Raw genomic sequence first — 18,553 nt, forward strand, 5'->3', positions numbered from 1 at the left:
CTGCCCAGGGGATGGCCCTTGATTTCCTGGCTCTAGTGGCCAGGGGATTTACATTCCTGGGTTCCACAACACCGTGACAATCAGAGAGACAGTTGGCAGGCTACCACCCACAGGACACCGCACAGACAGCAGCCTGGGGCACACACCCAGTCTTTCTGTGAAGGAACCGCTTTGCCTGTCCTGGAGCTTTGGACTGAGGGATAGGGTTCAGGTCTGATGCATATTTAGTGGCCTACGGAGCTGCTCTCAAGGAGTACGGGCTATAGACGCCATCTTGGTATTCTCCCTCTGCCTTGCTCCAGCTCGCTGCTGTCTTCCAGACAAGAGCTTCGACACTTGTCTGGGGCCCTGATTTTTGTGACTGCCTTCCAGTGGACATTTCCAGATTACTTGGCTTCTGCTTGTGGTCCCCCAGGACTCCGTATATTTGCACACTTTTAAGAGCTGCTGCCTGAGGGTCTAGTTTCAATCAGCTTGAAGCTACGTGCTGAGATCCTCCCTTTGGGACACTGACTGGTCTTGGCAGATACTTCACTATTGGGACCTATTAAAAATGTAATAGGGTGCTGAGAGGCGTACACAGGTTTGAGAGACAACCAAGATTTAGGGCAGGTTTAAACTAAAGATTCATCTCCTACACAAACTCGTTTACACAAATTTGTCTGAACTGACTGATCACTAGCAATGAAATTGAATCAGTGATAAAAAAAAAAAATCTTCTAACAAACAAAAGCCGAAGACCAGACAGCTTCACCGGTGAATTCTACCAAACATTCAAAGAATTAATACCAATCCTTCTCAACTTCTTCTAGGAAACGTAAGAGGAGGGAACTCTTCCAAACTCATTTTATGAGGCCAACATTACCCTAACACCAAACCAGACAAGGATGCTAACATCCCTGATGAACATTTATGTAAAGATCCACAAAATATTAGCAAACCAAATTCAACAATATATTAAAAGGATCATATACCATGATCAAGTGGGATTTATTCCACAAATGTAAGGCAGGTTCAAATCAAAGCAATCAATGTGATATACCACATTAATAAAATGAAGGATAAAAATCAGATGTTTATCTCAATAGATGCAGAAAAAGCATTCCACAAAACTCATCTCTTTAGGATAAGAATTCTCAACAAAATGAGTATAGAGGGAGCGTATCTCAAGATAACAAAGGCCATATATGACAAGCCCACAGCTAACATCAACTCAACAGTGGAAAGCTAAAACTTTTTCTCTGAGGTCAGGAACAAGACAAGGATGCCTGCTCTTGCCACTTTTATTCAACATAGTACTGAGAGTCTTAGCCAGAAAAATAAATAAAAGGCATCTAAGTTGAAAAGGAAGAGGTAAAATTCTCACTATTTGCAGATGACATGATATTATGTACCGAAGACCATAAAGATTCCACAAAAAAACCCCAGAATAAATTAATTCAGTAATGTTGTAGGATATAAAATCAACACGTAAAAATCCTTTGCATTTCTATATACCAACAATGAACTATAAGAAAGAAAACAACTCCATCTACAATTGCATCAAAAAGAGTAAAGTACCTAGGAATAAATTTACCAAAGAGGTCAAAGACCTGTACTCTGAAAACTATAAGACCCTAAGGAAAGAAACCGAAGAAAACACAAATAAATGGGAAGATAGTCCATGCTCATGGATTGGGAATTAATATTGGTAAAATGTCCATACTACCCAAAGCAATCTACAGATTTAGTGCAATCTCTATCAAATTCCAATAGCATTTTTTTTTCACAGAAATCTAACAAACAATCCTACACTTTTTTCTAGAACCACAAAGACCCTGAACACTCAAAGCAATCTTGAGAAAGAAGAACAAAGCTGGAAACATCACACTCCCTGATTTCAAGCTCTTTCACTAAGTCACTATAATACAGTATGGCATTGGCATAAAAACAAACACATGAAACAGTGTAACAGAATAGAGAGCCCAGAAATAAACCCATGTATATATACAGTCAATTAATTTTTGACCAAGGAGCTAGGAATAGACAACTTGGAAAGGACAGTCTCTTCAATAAATGATGCCGGGAACACTGGACTGCTACATGCAAAAGAATGAAAACTGGACCACTATACACAAAAATTCACTTAAAATGAATGAAAGACTTGAACATAAGACACAAAGCCATAAAACTCCTAGTAGAAAACACAGGCAGTAAGCTCTTTGACATAGGAGTTGGTGATGATTTTTTAAAAACCTGACACCAAAAGCAAAAGCACCAAAAGCAAAAATTAACAATGGGGCTATATCAAACTAAAGAGCTTCTGCACAGCAAAGGAAACCATTAACAAAATGAAAAGGCAACTTACTGAGAGGGAGAAAATAATTGCAAATCATATATCTAATGACGGGTTAAGGTCCAAAATACATAAAGAACTCATACAACTCAACAGTAAAAAAAAAAAAAAAGCAACTGATTAAAAACTGGGCAGAGGATCTGAAGAGACATCTTCCTCTCCTCCCCTCCAAGTTAGAGTATTTTAGTTATTAGAAGTGGTTACCAAATAAGCTGAAGGTTATATATATATATGCAATGGACTATTATTCAGCCATAAAAAAGAGTGAAATCTTGCCATTTCAGACAACATGGACGGGACTCAAGAGCATTATTCTAAGTGAAATAAGTCACACGGAGAAAGACAAATACCATATGATCTGTCTTATATGTGGAATCTAAAAAAATAAATCAAGCTCACAGATAGAACAGTTTGGTGGTTGTCAGAGGTGGGGGCTTACATGGGTGAGAAAATGGGTGAAGGTGAGGGGCGCCTGAGTGGCTCAGTTGGTTGACCTCAGCTCAGGTCTTGATCTCAGGGTTGTGAGTTTAAGCCCCATGTTGGTCTCCATGCTGTGTGTGGAGCCTACTAAAACAACAACAACAATAAATAGACGCTCCCCAGGTGATTCTAATGTGCAGCTCAAGGCTAAGAACCCTATGCTAGTGGAAAGATACTTCTGTTCTTGATTCTCTTTGTCTCCAGTTGTTACTTTTCTCCTCATTTTTATATATTTCCCCCCTCACTATTGGCCAAGGCAGCTCGCTCCAGAGCTCAGGTGGGTTGTGCTGATGGGTCACAAAGAAAAGAAAACTTTAAAAAATAATAAAAATAGATTAGAAAATAGAAGGTATAATTGAATCACATTCTTTGAATCTATGGTTACATATATATATAAATATTAGAAAAAGGTTCTATACAAGTAACAACCCAGGTTCATATCTGGGTATTACATATGGAATTAATTAAAGTAAATTTAGGTTACTTCTTAAATTAAAAAACAGACATTCCATTATGGACAAGGTTTCCTATTATTGACACACAGATGTGTATCCATCACAGATATTGTTTGATATTATCCATTATTAAGCAATATCCATGATGGATACACATTTTTCTGAAGGTGATATGCATCTTGACTTTGGGGATACATTTTTTAAAAGATTTTATTTATTTATTCGTGAGAGAAAGAGAGAGAGAGAGGTAGAGGCAGAGGGAGAAGCAGGCTTCCCATGGAACAGGGAGCCCGAGGCAGGACTTGATCCCAGGATTCTGGGATCATGACCTGAGCCAAAGGCAGACGCTTAACCGACTGAGCCACCCAGGCGCCCGGGGACACATTTTTAATATGCTTTAAAAAATAGAAGAATCAGCTAGAATACTGTTGTTCTTGTTTTAAGTAAAGAAAAGTTAATGATTCCTTCAGGATGTATACTTTGACCATGGAACTGAAGTCTAAAATCAAGTCAAAGGGTAATGTTGAGTTAGAAAAAAAATCCTGAAAATAAAACAATTCATGTGTTGAAAGAAGGAAAGAGAAAGAGAGAGAAAGAAGGAAGGAAGGAAGGAAGGAAGGAAGGAAGGAAGGAAGGAAGGAAGGAAGGAAGGAAGGAAGGGAGGAAGGGCTGGCTCATGGATGCTGCTTGGTCTGACAGGGCCTCAGCGGCTCAGGCACTGCTTATGGGGCTTAGAGGTCATGCTTGCTTCTGTGTGTTTTTGTTTGGAGTCCTTGCCTGGTTTGAAACTGTTCAGCCCAGCAGTCTTCCGTCAGCATCGGTCTTTTGCTGAGGACGGTGAGTAGCTCTCCCGTGGGAAGGGGCAGCCAGGCGCAGTGGGAGCGCTTGCCTTGGGGATGAGCCAGCCCGGGTTCTAGCTCCATCTCTTCCTTAACTCCTGCAAGGTAGGTCATCACCTCAAACCTCAGTGTTTGCATCTGTATGCAGAGGAAGCCCTTCTGGCTTCCAGCGGAAAATGGGTTGTGACCAGAAAACTAACGATTGTCGGTCCTTTGGAAGGCACCGGTACCACAGAGAAAACCCGGCGTCGGAGAACAACCCTTGGCAAAGGAGAGCGCAGGGAGCGGGAACCACAGGCAAGCCAGGCTCGGCCCTGGCCCCACATGGCTCTTAGGGGATGCCCGAGCCTCCCTTCCACCGTGGCCGCATCTGCAGGGAGTAACAGGCCCATTAAAAATGCGCGTGCGTACCTCGGCGTGCCTAGCGCTCCACAGTTTACACACGTTAGCTCGCGTGCTCTGCAGCCAGCACGGGCTTGTGTTGCCCCCGGAAGTTTCATCCCTTGCAGAAAGCCTTGCTACCTCGATTTGGCGAGCCCCAGCCCGCCACCAGGCGGTCCCGCAGGTCCCCACAAAGCACAGCATTCTCTCCACCACAAGGGAATGGACTGGACAAGGGGAAAGACTGAAGATGGGCCGTTCCCCCCATCCACCCGCATCTCACCCCTGCATCCAGCACAGCGCTGCCTCTCCTCTGCAACCTGGGGCCAACCTCAGAGCTTGCTTGGTCCCGAAGCGGGGCCTTCCCGCCTGGGACGAGGGAGGCCCCCCAGGGGCTGCACCTCCCATACGGGCTAGGCGGCCCGCCCCCCAGAGCAACTTAAGCCAGAGCGGCACCTTGTCTGATGTTGGAGAAGAGTGACCTCTAGTGGTCGTTCTTGGAAGAGACGCCGCGGCTTCCTCCAGCCTGGGTGAGGCCCCCTGGGATCTGGGGGGCAGGAGCTTGAGTGGGTGCGGCTGAGAGAGGTGGGGAGGGCGGGCACCGTGGACTCGGGAGCTCCAGGAAGCTGGACCTTGCTCAGCTGGCTTGTCAGGCCTGCTCTTGGACACGAGCACATCCATCTCTGATTCTCTTGTCTTGTGACACCCGAGACTCAGGTATTGGAGCAGCGCGTCGCTCACCCCTGACTCCTCTGGAGGCAACAAGCTCCCAGCCTCTGTGATTGAAGAAGGGGAAGGTGGGAAAGGCATCAGGTCGTGTTTCTGGGTAGGAACGAGGGCACCTGGTTGCCTCTTGAGAGCACCAACCCTCGGGTGGTCTCCATCTGTGCCTCCGTGGACCCGCAATGACCCATCAGTCAGTCCTGTCTTCAGCCCCGGGGTGGGTGGGGGCTTATCAATGCGTGAGCGGGCCAGTGTTGGGTGGCAAGCCCTGCGACACAGCAGGACTGCCTGGTGACTGTGACTTTTTCATCCCACCATCTCTGTCAACCCCACCCCATTCTTTGAGATGGACAATCCACAATTTGTCCCATCTTCAGTAAAGAGCTATGCAATTCAGATTAAAGCCTCCCTTCCCTTCTAAACAGATTGCCTTGCCTCAGCCCCCTCCTCCAGGGAATTTGAGAGCTACCCCCTGACATGGGACATGATTTCCATGTGCCTAGGAGGCAGAAGCTTCAGGAAATGAAGTGGTATAAGCATGCTTGAAGGGAGAAGGCTCTCAGCACTACACCGGTTCCCTCCTTAGTCTGAAATACATTCAGAGCCTTTTTTTTTTTTTCTTGCTGTTGTTTCCTATGAATTCTAATCTATCTTTAGCAGTGTGTGACTTTACTGAGTTTAATGAGACCCAAAACTCCTGCACTAAAAAGGTCAAATTGAGTGCTCTTTGTGTATAATTTTTGCCCATTCTGTTTTTAATAATAAGTAGGGTGACCAGCTCTCCCAGTTTGCCTGGGACTGACATGGTTTATATCTGTCTCCCTGGCATAATTATTAACATTGTTCCCTTTCACTCTGAAAAGGGTCCCATTTAGATGGTAAATTACACTGTCACCCTAATCACAGGTCATCTCTGTAAGAAAACATTAAGGCATGAGGATATAGAGGATGTGAGAGATAAGGTTACCCTGAATTTGAGATTTAAATTGGTTATTACAATCTTGGCGTAATTAGCTCTCAGCTTCTTGGCAGCTGGAACAAAAGAAAAACATGAAGGGCTAGGAAGTTGATTCTGTCTTGTAAAATGATGTATGGTATGTCTTCCGAAGGGACATGTTTATTGGCACTAAACTTTAGGAGGAATTTTAAACATAAATTATTATACAAGGGACACTGAGTGACATAAGGGACCATGTCTTCCGTGGGAGTCTTTGCCACAGTTTCAATGTGGCTATGTTTTATATGGGTCCTCAAAGTCACTGTGGTTTTTCAATTCTCTTTCTCTGTGAAAAAGGAGGAGGGAATAAAAATCATTTCACAAGGATTAATGAAGATAATAGGTGTACAAGGGCCAAGGAAACTATAAAAATCAAAACTTATATCATTTTCACTCTCATTATCTTGTCCAAAATCCTCCTTTTATTGATAGGGAAGCCAAGGGCCAGAGAGGGAGGAAGAGATGCAGCTAGTTAGTGGTAAATTTGGGCTAAGCCTTCTGTTTAACTCTAAATGCTACTGAGATTCTGTCAGGCCACCAGCAGGAGGCGCTGTGGGGTGGGTGGGGGAGAATCAGAAAGGCGTTCTGAGGCCTTGGACCATGGTGGGTGTAGTGGCCCAAAAGCAGAGGCTAGAAATGATGTTTTGAGTCATCACCATAAAAGATGCTACTAACATGATTTTCTTTTAGCAAAATAAAAAGTATCTGGTGCTGTTTGAATTACTTCTGCCTAAAAAGAACAAGGCGTCTGTTTTTTGTCAGTTAAGAGCCTGTTCTCCTTCTGGCCTCCCGTGACAGAGCCCTTGCGGGAGGGGAGCTGGCGCCAGCAGTGGGGTTTTCCAGCATCGTAGTACGACCTTCTTTTCAGTTTCCCTTCTCCAGGCCAGGGGCTCTCCAAGTGTGCCATTGGAGATCAAGATCCCTGCCTTAGCCCAGCAGCATCAGCATTACCCAGAAACTAGCCCAACAGCATCAGCGTTACCCAGAAACGTGTTAGGTATGCAGATTCTCAGGCCCCGCCCCAAACCCGCCGAATCAGATAAGGGCTGATTCTGGTGCACGCCCAGGTGTGAGAACCACCGCTCCAGACTGTTCTTAAGGCCTGTGCGGCTTCAAAGAGAGAAGCAGACCCACAGCAGCCCTCCCCCTTGCTGCTCCCTCCACCCCCTCGGTGGGCAGTCCTTTCCAAGCTCCCAATAACCATTGCCTTTTTAGGGGTGACCATCATCGGGGACTTGCTCAAAAAGGGAGAGGTAACATGGCCTTTGTGTGATGGCTTACCTAGCCAAAACCACCCCTGGGTAGGAAAAACTGCCTTTCCCAGCACTTCACATGCACCACATTCAAGAGCACTACGATCCAATGGCCCAAATTAGTTTTGTTTTAAAGAAAAAGCATTTATCTCTTCAGCCTCTGAGGTCTATGCCTCATTTTCAGTTCGAATAAACTAAAAAGGATCCCATCCATTTTTTTTAAGGTAATCAGTTCTCCAGGAAGCAAAAGCCATAGCAATCCAGAATGTAGAACTCTGTAGAAGCTGCTATTCCTTTCTACAAAGAGCTTTCATATTTCCAAATGGGTCTCCGTAGAAATAGTTTATCTGAGCCTGAAAGAATGCTGATTCGCTTTTTGAAGCATAATGAGCCTAATGGTTTCAGCTGCTCAGCCTGCCCTTGCCACAGACCAGTGTTGTGGGTGCAGACTTGTCAATGGGGAAAGAGCCCTCAACCCTCCCTGCTGAGGGCTTTTCTTGACCGAGATGTAAACTAAAAAGGAAATGAGAATTCTGGCTGCATGCAATTCTCAAACTGCCCTTTTCTGTCTTTCTTTCCAGTGGAACCTTCTGGACGACCCAAGGCACTCTTCCCCAAGCATGATTTTGTACGTAAGGAGCTGCCAGGAGAGTGGGGGTTTATTCTATTCAGCATGACAAAGGAGAAGCTGGGGCTCGGGAGGCCAGGGCTGAATTCCTATACAGGTGAAAAGGAGAGCGCGCCCTGAGAGCTGGCTTCCACTCCTGGACTTGACCCATCAGCACAACCCACCTGAGCTCTGGAGCGAGCTGCCTTGGCCAATAGTGAGGGGGGAAAGATATAATGAGGAGAAAAGTAACAACTGGAGACAAAGAGAATCAAGAACAGAAGTATCTTTCCACTAGCATAGGGTTCTTAGCCTTGAGCTGCACATTAGAATCACCTGGGGAGCGTCTATTTATTGTTGTTGTTGAAGTAGGCTCCACACACAGCATGGAGACCAACATGGGGCTTAAACTCACAACCCTGAGATCAAGACCTGAGCTGAGGTCAACCAACTGAGCCACTCAGGCGCCCCTCACCTGGGGAGCTTTTAAAATGTCTAACGACCAGGACTTCTGCTAGACCAATTAAATCAGAATCTCTGGAGTGGTAACCAGCATCGGCATTTTTTTTCAAGCTCCCTGGGCCTTTCCAGTGTGCAGCCAGGATTGAGAACCATCTTTCCAGCATTCACTTCCTCCGGCAACTGTCATTTTCCTGCCTTTTTTCAGGAATACCAGGCATGGGCATGGTCCCTTCTCATTTGTCTTAGCTTATATTTTCTTCCTTCTTCTGGCTTTTGAGGACCATGAAGTACAATCAGGAGCATCTTGCACTAAGTGAAAATTTAATCTGAACTTCTTTTGCTCATGACCCCTGATTTCCCTTTGGATCTTGTGTCTTTATCAAATACTGACTTGACGTCCCAGAAGAAATCATTGGTTTTATTATTCAATAATGAGATACAAAGCTACACCTACGATTTGACTTTGAACTTCCTGGTCACTTTTGGTTGGATATGATGAACAAATGAGCCTCTCCATAATGAGACTGCTTCCAGACAGTCGTCAAAGAGAAGTCGAGGCTCCAGAGGATAAATTCAATGTTTTACCAGACAAATGTGGTGACCTCTTTCAAAAGTTTATCACCATGGCCTCTTCAAAACAGTCATTTTAAAGTTTGCCGACTTAAGACCACCAGATCTTTCTCTCCCCTGCAGGACATGCTGAGTTCTTGTCTCCTTTACAAGGCCTCTCCTTTCCTACTGACTACAAAGCCATTCTTGGAAGAGGTCTTGGGTCGAACACAGATGTACAAGCAAGCCTGTGATTTTGAAGTCTCAAGGAACTTGGGTGTGGTATCACCAGCTTTTGCCTAATGAGCACTCCATCCCCCTGCTTTCTTGCCATGCAGCTCTTCCAAGCACTAAAGCCTTTTTAAAAATTCTGAAATAGGTTCCCCTACTTCCTCCTCACTTCCTAGTTCACCATACTCTTGGCAGGATCTGGGGCATCATGGACCATGACAACAGCAGAAATACACTATCTATAGGTTGTGAGCCAAGCCGGTGTATGGGATACTCTGGCCCTTCTCCTTTACTCCCCTCTGCTGCCTGGGGGTGCCTCAGCGAAGCACTATACCCAAGTGGTTTTCAATGAAAAAAAAAAATGCTGCGTCATTTCAGGGAGGGACTCTATTTTGAACCTGTTAAATGTCTATTTAGGCTTTATGTTACCCTTCCTAACCTTTTCCCTCTTTCTCTAAAAGCTGAGTTTTCCCTTTCCAGCCCGAGGCTGGAAAGACTTACTCTGGGCACTCCCCAGCCCAAAGGCTGGGAAGAAAGCCTCTCCCCATCTCAGAGCAGGTTAAATCAAGATCCCTGCCTTAGCCCAGTTTCCCCTGAACATGGAGCCTGAGGCAAAGCTTGCATGCTAAATCTTTACTGGGGGGAGAGATGGGTCTCGGGAAAGTAAGAGTAAGGGGAAAAAGCAAGTGAGGAGGTAAAGGCAATACAAGGCAGCTCATTAACAAACAGACTGGAGCCTCTTCTGCAAGGCTGGTTGCCCAGGCAACCTCTACTCGATCCTGGGGCTGGGATAGAAGTCTGGCTAAGCAAGAGCCGACTTGGGGGCACCTTCTCAGGATGATGGATTTCAGACCCTGGCAAGGACCCCAGCGGTTGAGGCAACTCTAGGGTGCCTCCTAGAAGCCTGTGCTGAGTGCTGAAGTGGAAAAGCCTGGGTTGCCTTGGCAGTTGGCTGTGAAGGGGTAAGAAGGCCGAGGAAGTGGGGCGCGCTGGAATCAACATATAATGGGAGGCCAAAAAGATCCACCAGGGGGTAGCTTCCACGGGGGGTTCCATTGGAGCAAGAGGGTGGAGAGATATATAATTTTGGTCTTATTTGACTAGTAATCTTTATTTTCTAACTTTTCTAGAAGCTCTCAGTAGTAAAAGCAAGCAAGTCCTCAAGAGTTCTCATTTGGTGAGTTTTCATGGAGGCATATCGCAGATTCTGCCAGGGAGGGACCAACTTAGGCAGGTGAGTGTTCCAGATCCAAAGGAATGACGGCCAGGAACAGTGAAGTCTTTGCAGAGGAGGGGGGGGGGCAGGCCCTGACGCCAGTTCAGCAACCATCTGTGCAGCATCCCCTGTGGGTCAGGGGCTGTGCCAAGCCCCGGGGGTGCAGCGATGAATCCAGTGTGGTCCCTGAGGTTCAGGAGCTCCCAGACCAGTGATCAAGAACTAGCCACGGAGGACCTCACGACTGGGTAGAGATCCTCTCCTTGGGCCCCTCTCAGGATCGGAGATGTTGATATTTACCCACTGCCGGGAAGGGTTGACTTTGAGTTGTTTTTCTCTTGAACGAAAAATCCTCTGATCCACTGCCCACACTGGTGACCCTAGGCCAGGTCAGGGCCGGAGCTCCTCCCTGAGGGGCCCTGTGCCAGCTGTGTGGGAACCAGGGCCGCTGACCCCTTGTCCACGCGGGCAGCCCGCTAGGGAAATTCAAGAAGAAAACACTTCAGAGGGTGACGTCGTTTCTCCTGGGTTTCCTGCCACCTTGGAAATGAAAGAGGAGAAATAACTGGCCTCAAACGGCTGAACAGAATCCCACTGAACTGAAAAGGAGCCGGTCGGACTCAGGGTTGTGTCACCCCATGCCTAGCACACTGCCCCCCTTGGTAGGTTCTCAGTTGCTGTCACTGATTGAGACTGGGTTGTTATCGGATGAGCCTGAAAAATTCTCTTCAGTGCTTTTTTGGGTATTGTTTTAATTATGAAAGTATTTACTGCTATGACAACAAATGTGGACAGAGGTGTAAAGTAAAAACTGCCCCCATCAATCCGTGCTCTTACTAAGCAGAGGTAGAAACTTCACAGTTTCTTGTTATTCCTTCTAGACAAATTTTTAGCAAATATAAGCATAATACACACACACACACACACACACACACACACACACATAGTTGGTCATACTACACATCAGAGACTTAATTTGCTTTCTCACTTAAAAATAGATACTGAAGCTCTTTTCACACCAGCCTATCCTATTTAATGGCTGCAAAATATATTTCAGTGCATGAGTGCACCATAATTCAGTTACCTATTTACCATGAGGTTGATACATTGTTTGCAGCTTTTTTATTTTATAGTGTTACAGTGAATATAATAATGCATACACCACCAGGCACTTCTACAAATAAATCTAGATGACACATTTCTAGAAGTGGAACTGCCAGGTTGAATTCTGGAAGATATTGCCAAATGGCTCTCCCCTTGCCCCAGATTTACTTGAAACAACTAGTGTATGAACCTGCCTACTTCCCTTCATCTAGTACCTCCCTGCGTGAGCGCCAGGGGCGTTCCTGCAATGTCTAAGCTGTATGGCTCTCTTCTGGCTGTGCCCTTCCTGTAGGGCATGTGTCCTATCGGGTCAAGGAGATATGCCCATCTAGAGCCTGCACCCCTCCCCATATTAACCATGCTCTGTGTATCTGAGACCCCGGAATTTCTTTCTTGAAGAGACCTAAGCCCTTCTAGGGTCTGTATAAGCTCTTTCCAGATCCATCTTCCAGAATGTATACTGCTGGTCCACTCATCCCAGACCCTAAGGTGGCCAAGGGGTATTCATATATGGAGTGTAGAGGGGCTTGGATGTGTGGGCTGGGCGGTACACACATAGGTCTAAGGCCACATGTGGACAATGGACCTGGGGTGGGAAAAGGACTAGGGCCTGAGAGCTGTGTCTGGGGCAGAAGTCTAGGTCTGAGGATTATGACAACTCTAAACTTGAACCTGGCCTTTTAGATTGTGATTGAGATATATTCATTAAGGGAAGAGAAAATAATGTATTTTATTTAAGAGTTTCCTTGGTTTGTAGTCTTACGTATTTATGTGGTATGTGGGTGTGCATTTGTATTGTGCCTTTAACCCTGCAAACATTAATGGTGGGTCATTTCCAAGTTTTTATTTATTTGACAGAGATAGAGATAGCCAGCGAGAGAGGGAACACAAGCAGGGGGAGTGGGAGAGGAAGAAGCAGGCTCACAGCAGAGGAGCCTGATGTGGGGCTCGATCCCACAACGCCAGGATCACACCCTGAGCCAAAGGCAGACGCTTAACCGCTGTGCCACCCAGGCGCCCCCCATTTCCAAGTTTTTAATCTCTGCCAATCTGTTGGTAAAAAATGATACATGTGACTGTGGTGGGCATGTCTTTAAAATTAGTTGAACACATTTACAAGTTTCTTAATCATTTACTAATTTTGCTGTGCATGACTTTTTTATATCCTTTGTTCCTTTGCTTCTTTCTTTACTTCTTTCTCCCTTTCTTTCTTAATTTTATTATTTGTAAATGCTTTCTTGTGTACTAAGCTAATTAACCCCTTACTGTATGTGCTGCACATGTGTTCTCCCTTCTTTTTGTCATTCATCTTTTAATTTTTAGGGTTTTTTTTGCCGTGTTTAAACATTTTCTTCTTTCATATTTATTTATCTATCATTTTTCTTCTTTTTTAAGTTTGCTTTTTCTCTGTCTTTTTAATGGCTATTGTTTACATGCTATTTATATGTTTTTCTAAAAGCCATCTCACTCTGAAACATTTTTTTTTTGGCCACAAAACACTTTATTTACAAAGTATACCTACTGACTACTATGGGGCAGGTCCCGTCACCATGGAAACCACGGGGGGGGGTTAAAGAAAGGTGGTGCCCGCCCAGAGGGCCAAGCTCTGCCTCCTAGCCACCCTTTCACCCCAGAAGGACAAAGTTCCCATTAGCGCCTGGGACTGGGGGGTAGGCTCCGAGCCCACCAAGGACGGCAGACCTCGTGGGGAGTGAGGTGCTGGTGGGGGCTGGCTTCTCTGCAGGCACCCAGGAAATGGGTGCCGCTGGGAATGGGTGGGTGGAGGGAGACCCAGTACCCAACGGGGAGAGCTGAGGGAGTACAAGCCGGAGGGGAGAAAGCAGAGGGTAGGGCCCTGGGCACACCAGGACTCTGCGGCTCTGAAGATCAGGCCAAAGGGGTCAGGTCATGTCTTGACCTCCCGCGATGGCGTCCACTTGTGCTGGCAGCCGCTTTGCCAGCCATGTTGGCATCTTGGCGGTGGGGGGCGGTGTTCTACATCAGGGAATGTCTCTTGCTCAGCCTCGAGTAGCTCCTCAGCAGCTGTAGCTATCCACGGGGAGTAGGTGATGGTGACGCTGGTCCACCTGCTTTTGATTTTGGACGTGCATTACCACAGCCACCACACCCCTGACTCAGGCGATGAGGAAGAAAGGCCCCAACACATAATCTGCTGTAGGGTCACTATGGGCCTGGGGGGCACTGGGCACTGTGGTGCTACTCTTGACGTTGGCAGCCAGAGGGCTGGGTGGTCAGCACACGCAGTAGGGCCGTGAGAGGCACCTCCCCTGGGTCCCCTCCCGTTGCTGCGGCCCCCCAGGAACACCCTTGGTTGGGTCCCAGGCCTGAGATCTTTTTTTTTTCCCTTTATAAAACTACCTATGCTTTTTTCCCCCCAGAACATTTTGGATATATGTTGCCTCCTAAGCCAGTGAAAGATCAGCTTCAGAGAGAGAAGAAAGGCAAAACAGAAAACAAATATTTGAAGAAACAAGAGCCGACATTTTCCCAAATTTGATAAAGACGACAAACTCACAGATTCAAGAAGCTCAGTAAACGCCAAGCAGAAGAAACATGAAGAAAACTGCACTGAGGAACATCGGAGTCAGATTGTTCAAAATCAGTGATAAACAGAACACCTTAAAAGCAGCCGAAGGAATTAGTATAAAGGAGCAAAGACAAGGAGGACAGCCGATTTCCTATTGGGAAAAAAAGCAGGCACGAAAGCAGTGTGGAGCCTCTTTATGGTCTTGCATGAAAACAAAATCAAACCCGCTAACCAAATTCCGTAACTCGCCCAACTATCCGTCTTAAACAAAGGTGAAATAAAGGCTTTTTTTTCCGACACACAAAAGCGGAAGGGATTCATCACTAGCAGACCTGCACTACAGCGAAGGTTAAAAGAGGTCCCTTAGGCAGAAGGTCAGTGACACCAGATGGAACTATGGAACTCCACAGAGAAGGAAGAGCAACCGTGTGGGTAAATATATAAAATATTTTTTCTTATTATCTAAATCTCTATTTTTTAAAAGATTTATTTATTAGAGAGAGAGGGCACAAGTGTGCACACGTGGGTGGGGAGGAACAGAGAGAGACGGAGACAGAAACCCAAGCAGACTCCACACTGGCACAGAGCCCGACCTGGGGGCTCGATCCCACGACCGAGACCAAAGACCGGAGACCATGACGCAGAAACCACGACCTGAGCCGAAACCAAGAGTCCAATGCCCAGCCAATTACGCCACCCAGGCACCCCTATCTAAATCTCTTTAAAGGACAATGGACTGTTTGAATAAAAATAACAACAATGGAGTGTAGGCTTTATAGTGCATATAAAAGTAAAATGTAAACAACAGCGGCAGAAACGTCAGGAGGAGAGAGACTAAACCCGTGAGAGCTCCCTCCTGCACGTGTGTTACATTGCTGGCAGGTGAACTGTGCTAAGTTAAAGACACATACTATAGACCTTCAAGCAGCCTCTTCTTGGCCTTTCAGGTTCCTTCCTGGCAAACTAGGCACATTAGTTAATGATAACCTATTTTTACTCGAAGGAAAAGGAAAGCCCTTTTGTAAGCCGATAAACAGAATGTTGTGTTAGCTGTTTCCCCACCAACTTGCACTGAGTTGCAGTGACGGACACAGTCCTGTAAGAGCTTGTTGACGCTCTAATGTAAAGGCAGGGTTTACTCGTTGACATCAGAAACTAAAACTGCGCAACTCATTCTGTCTCAAGTTTCCTTCTTTTTCTCTCTTTATCTCTCTTGTTTTGTCTGTCTCCTTTTCCCACACAGGGGATTCCAGAATCCCAGCGCTTCCAGTAGGTGAAGTGTTGGTTCGGGGTTGGAAAGAACCTGGATGCAAGAACAGCCCACAAGTACTGGGGAAGGAGGAAGGTCCCAGGGCCCAGACCCGGTGAACTGCTGACCGTGGCTAAAGGCAGACAGCCAGACACACCAGGCGGAAGGTTTCACGATGGTTTGATGTTCACTCGGCTGAGGTCTGGATCCACACGGCTCTGCCTCCTCCTCTCGTCGAGAGCACCAGTGATTTCCACAGGTTGTTACAATCAGGTCTCAGTCCGGGTTTGACCTATCAGCGGCCTTTGAAGGGCTTGATCACTTCAGCCTCTTTGACATACTTTGTTCACGTGGCTTACAGGGAATGGCTCTTTCTAGGCTCTTCTCCTGCCTCCTGCCTGTTCCTTCTCTGTTTCATTTGCCAGTTCCTCCTTTCCTCCCTGACTCTTAAGTATCAGACGGCCTCAAGGGTTCAAATCTAGGGCCACTTCTTTTCTTTATACGTATCACCTCCCTTCATGTCTAGTCCAGATTCAGGAAGTTATTAGGTCCAGCCCAGATCTCTTCCAGACTGCAGTCCCGATTCTCTCTCTCCCTTTGGGTGTGTAAGCATCTCAAATCAACATGCTCACAATTGAACTCTAATGTCCCACTTAAAATCTCTCAAAACACCGCCCCCACCCCTGGTCTCAGTTAATGGAGCGACATGGCAACCTCTCTCTCTCTCTGTCACCCTTCCATCTGATCTGGTAGCAAATCCTGGGGACTTTATCTTCAAAGCATGCTCAAGATCAGCCACTTCTCACACCTCCGCTACTAGACGTGCAGTCTGAGCCACCATAATCTCTCTCCTAAATTATTCTAATCGGCTCCTAATTGATCTCTGCTTTCATCTTTGACCTACTGCAAAATACTATCCAAAACAGCACTCAGAGAAATTGTTTCAAAATCGAAGACCAGTCATGTTACTCCTCTTCTCAAAACCCTCCCCTGGGTCCCATCTCAACCAGTAAAGCCCAAACCCCGGTAATCCGGCCCCAGCTCCCTCCGACCACACTGCTCTTCCTGTCGTTGGCTCTGCTCCAGCTACCCTGGCCTCTACGTGCGTTCCTAACTCACTGCGCATGCTCATGCCTCCTTTTGCACCTGCCATTCGGGCGGGTGCGTGGACGCTGGTCCCCGAGTAAGGCGGAGTTATTCCTGTGCTAATGGAGCATAAGCTTCAGGTCCTCGTTTACGTGGGTCTCTCTACGGTCTTGTACCTACTTTGATGTTGATAATTTTATATTCTTTTTCTTAAAGGGGGTCTCCAAATTGTGCAAAGATCAGGTCCCACATATCTTAGATCTGCTCCTATTCTCCAGATATCTGCATGGTGCACTACTCCACCTCCTTCAAGTCTTTGTTCACCTGTCACCTTCAGCCGTGCCTGGCTGGCTCAGTCAGTAGAACAGGTGACTCTTGATCTTGGGGTTGTGGGTTCAAGCCCCACCTTGGGCCGAGAGCTTGCTTAAAAAAAAAACCTCTTTTAAAAATATCTGCTTTGGCATAAAAGTATTTTATTTTTATTTTATTTATTTATTTGAGAGGGGGGCAGGGGGAGGGGCAGAGGGACAAGCAGACTCTCCACCGAGCAGGGAGCTTGAGGTGGGACTCAATCCCAGGACCCTGAGATCATGACCTGAGCTGAAATCAGATGCTTAACCAACTGAGCCACCCAGGCACCCCAACATAAAACTATTTTAAATTGTACCACCATCCCTTTATTTCTGGCAACTTCCTATCCTCTTTTCCTACTTTATGTATATTTGAAGCACTTATCACCATCGGCAATACTAATATTTATCTTATTTTCTCTGTCCCTCACTAGATTTTAGCTCCACAAGAGCAGGGATTTTGATATCCTGTTTTGTTTCTAGGTATATCCCCAGCACCTAAAGCAAGTAGTAAGTGCTCAATAAATTTTTGTTGAATGGAGGAACTTCTACTTTTGGAGGGAAGGGGTGGAATAGGATAATTTGTAAATCTAGACTCCAAAAGAAAGGCAGCAGGACCCTGGGAGGAGGATAGGGGTAGGAAGAATGGAAAAGACAGGCGGCTCTGTGTTCACCAAGGGCCCGTTTCTAAGGCACCACCCTGTGGAAGGGTGCTTCACTCCTGAGCAGTGTCCCTGAAGTCCTTTTTCTTCAGAGACTTCTTCCATGATAAGAAACCCCTGTTCCCCAGTAATGCTCTAGGACACTTGCTGGCCCTAGGGGACCACGGAACACCTAAAATGAGTGGAGGTAGAATGGAAGCAAAGATAGGAGATAGAGGGTCAGCATTGGATCTAAAGGGTAGGTAAGATTAGTCCAAAGCCAGGGAAACAAGATACAGAGAGAAGTCCAGGACAGGTCAGAGTAGACTTGGAGGATGGGTCAAGATTCATGGTTCCGGACAAATGCCATGAACATGCAAGAGTTCTCAAGGCTCAGTGCTAAGTGGTACGAGCCGTGTGGTTCAGGGGCCGGGGGCTTGGTGGTGGCAGGAAGAACAGGTGGCTCTTACAGATGGAGCTCCTGAGGCCTAAATCTCCTGGCAGCTGTACCTGCCCCCAAGGACCTATTGTCAGCTGATTTGGATCTTTGACAGGGTCACTGCCTTTCCAGGGCTGTCATTTGGCCTGGGTCTCAAAGACCTGTATCCAGCTGGGAGTACCCACAGGACTTGAGAGATAGAATGATAGTCAGGAAAGCAAGTTTCTAAACACCCTGTAAGGACTGAGGTTGCTACTGCTTTAAATGCTCAGCGGAGCATTTGGGAGCAAAATGATGCATTTTTTATATGGTAGTTTTATTAAGAGAATAAATATCTACAACTTCGTGGTTGTGAACAAATTTGTTCAGCCCTACATTTGAGAGGCATCTTCCAAAGCCTTATTTTAATTAACTTAAGCCCATTATATTGAATTTCTGAGTGTTTCTGGACTAAACTAAGTTGTCACGCTCAGATTAATTTCTTCTGGAGGAGAAGCAAGGCAATTATGATTGTACACACGGTGAGTGACTCAACACTGGCAAAGGCTATTGATATTTGAAGGAGTATTATTTACCTAACATGGTCAGTGATACACTGTTGAATGGTA

The 18,553-nt window shown here is 46.2% G+C and overlaps 1 long non-coding RNA gene across 1 annotated transcript; it reads left to right on the forward strand.

Moving 5' to 3' along the window:
- The first annotated feature begins 3,791 nt into the window (after nt 1–3,791).
- Nucleotides 3,792–16,971, forward strand: LOC123802192 (uncharacterized). The gene is made up of 5 exons (XR_006782454.2): nt 3,792–4,107; nt 8,045–8,091; nt 10,443–10,546; nt 14,032–14,612; nt 15,424–16,971. It is a non-coding gene; the product is annotated as an uncharacterized LOC123802192 (long non-coding RNA).
- The last annotated feature ends 1,582 nt before the right edge of the window (nt 16,972–18,553 follow it).

The sequence above is a fragment of the Ursus americanus genome, chromosome 4 (genome assembly GCF_024610735.1).
Source record: "Ursus americanus isolate L20-20 chromosome 4, mUrsAme1.1.p, whole genome shotgun sequence".
NCBI lineage: Eukaryota > Metazoa > Chordata > Mammalia > Carnivora > Ursidae > Ursus > Ursus americanus.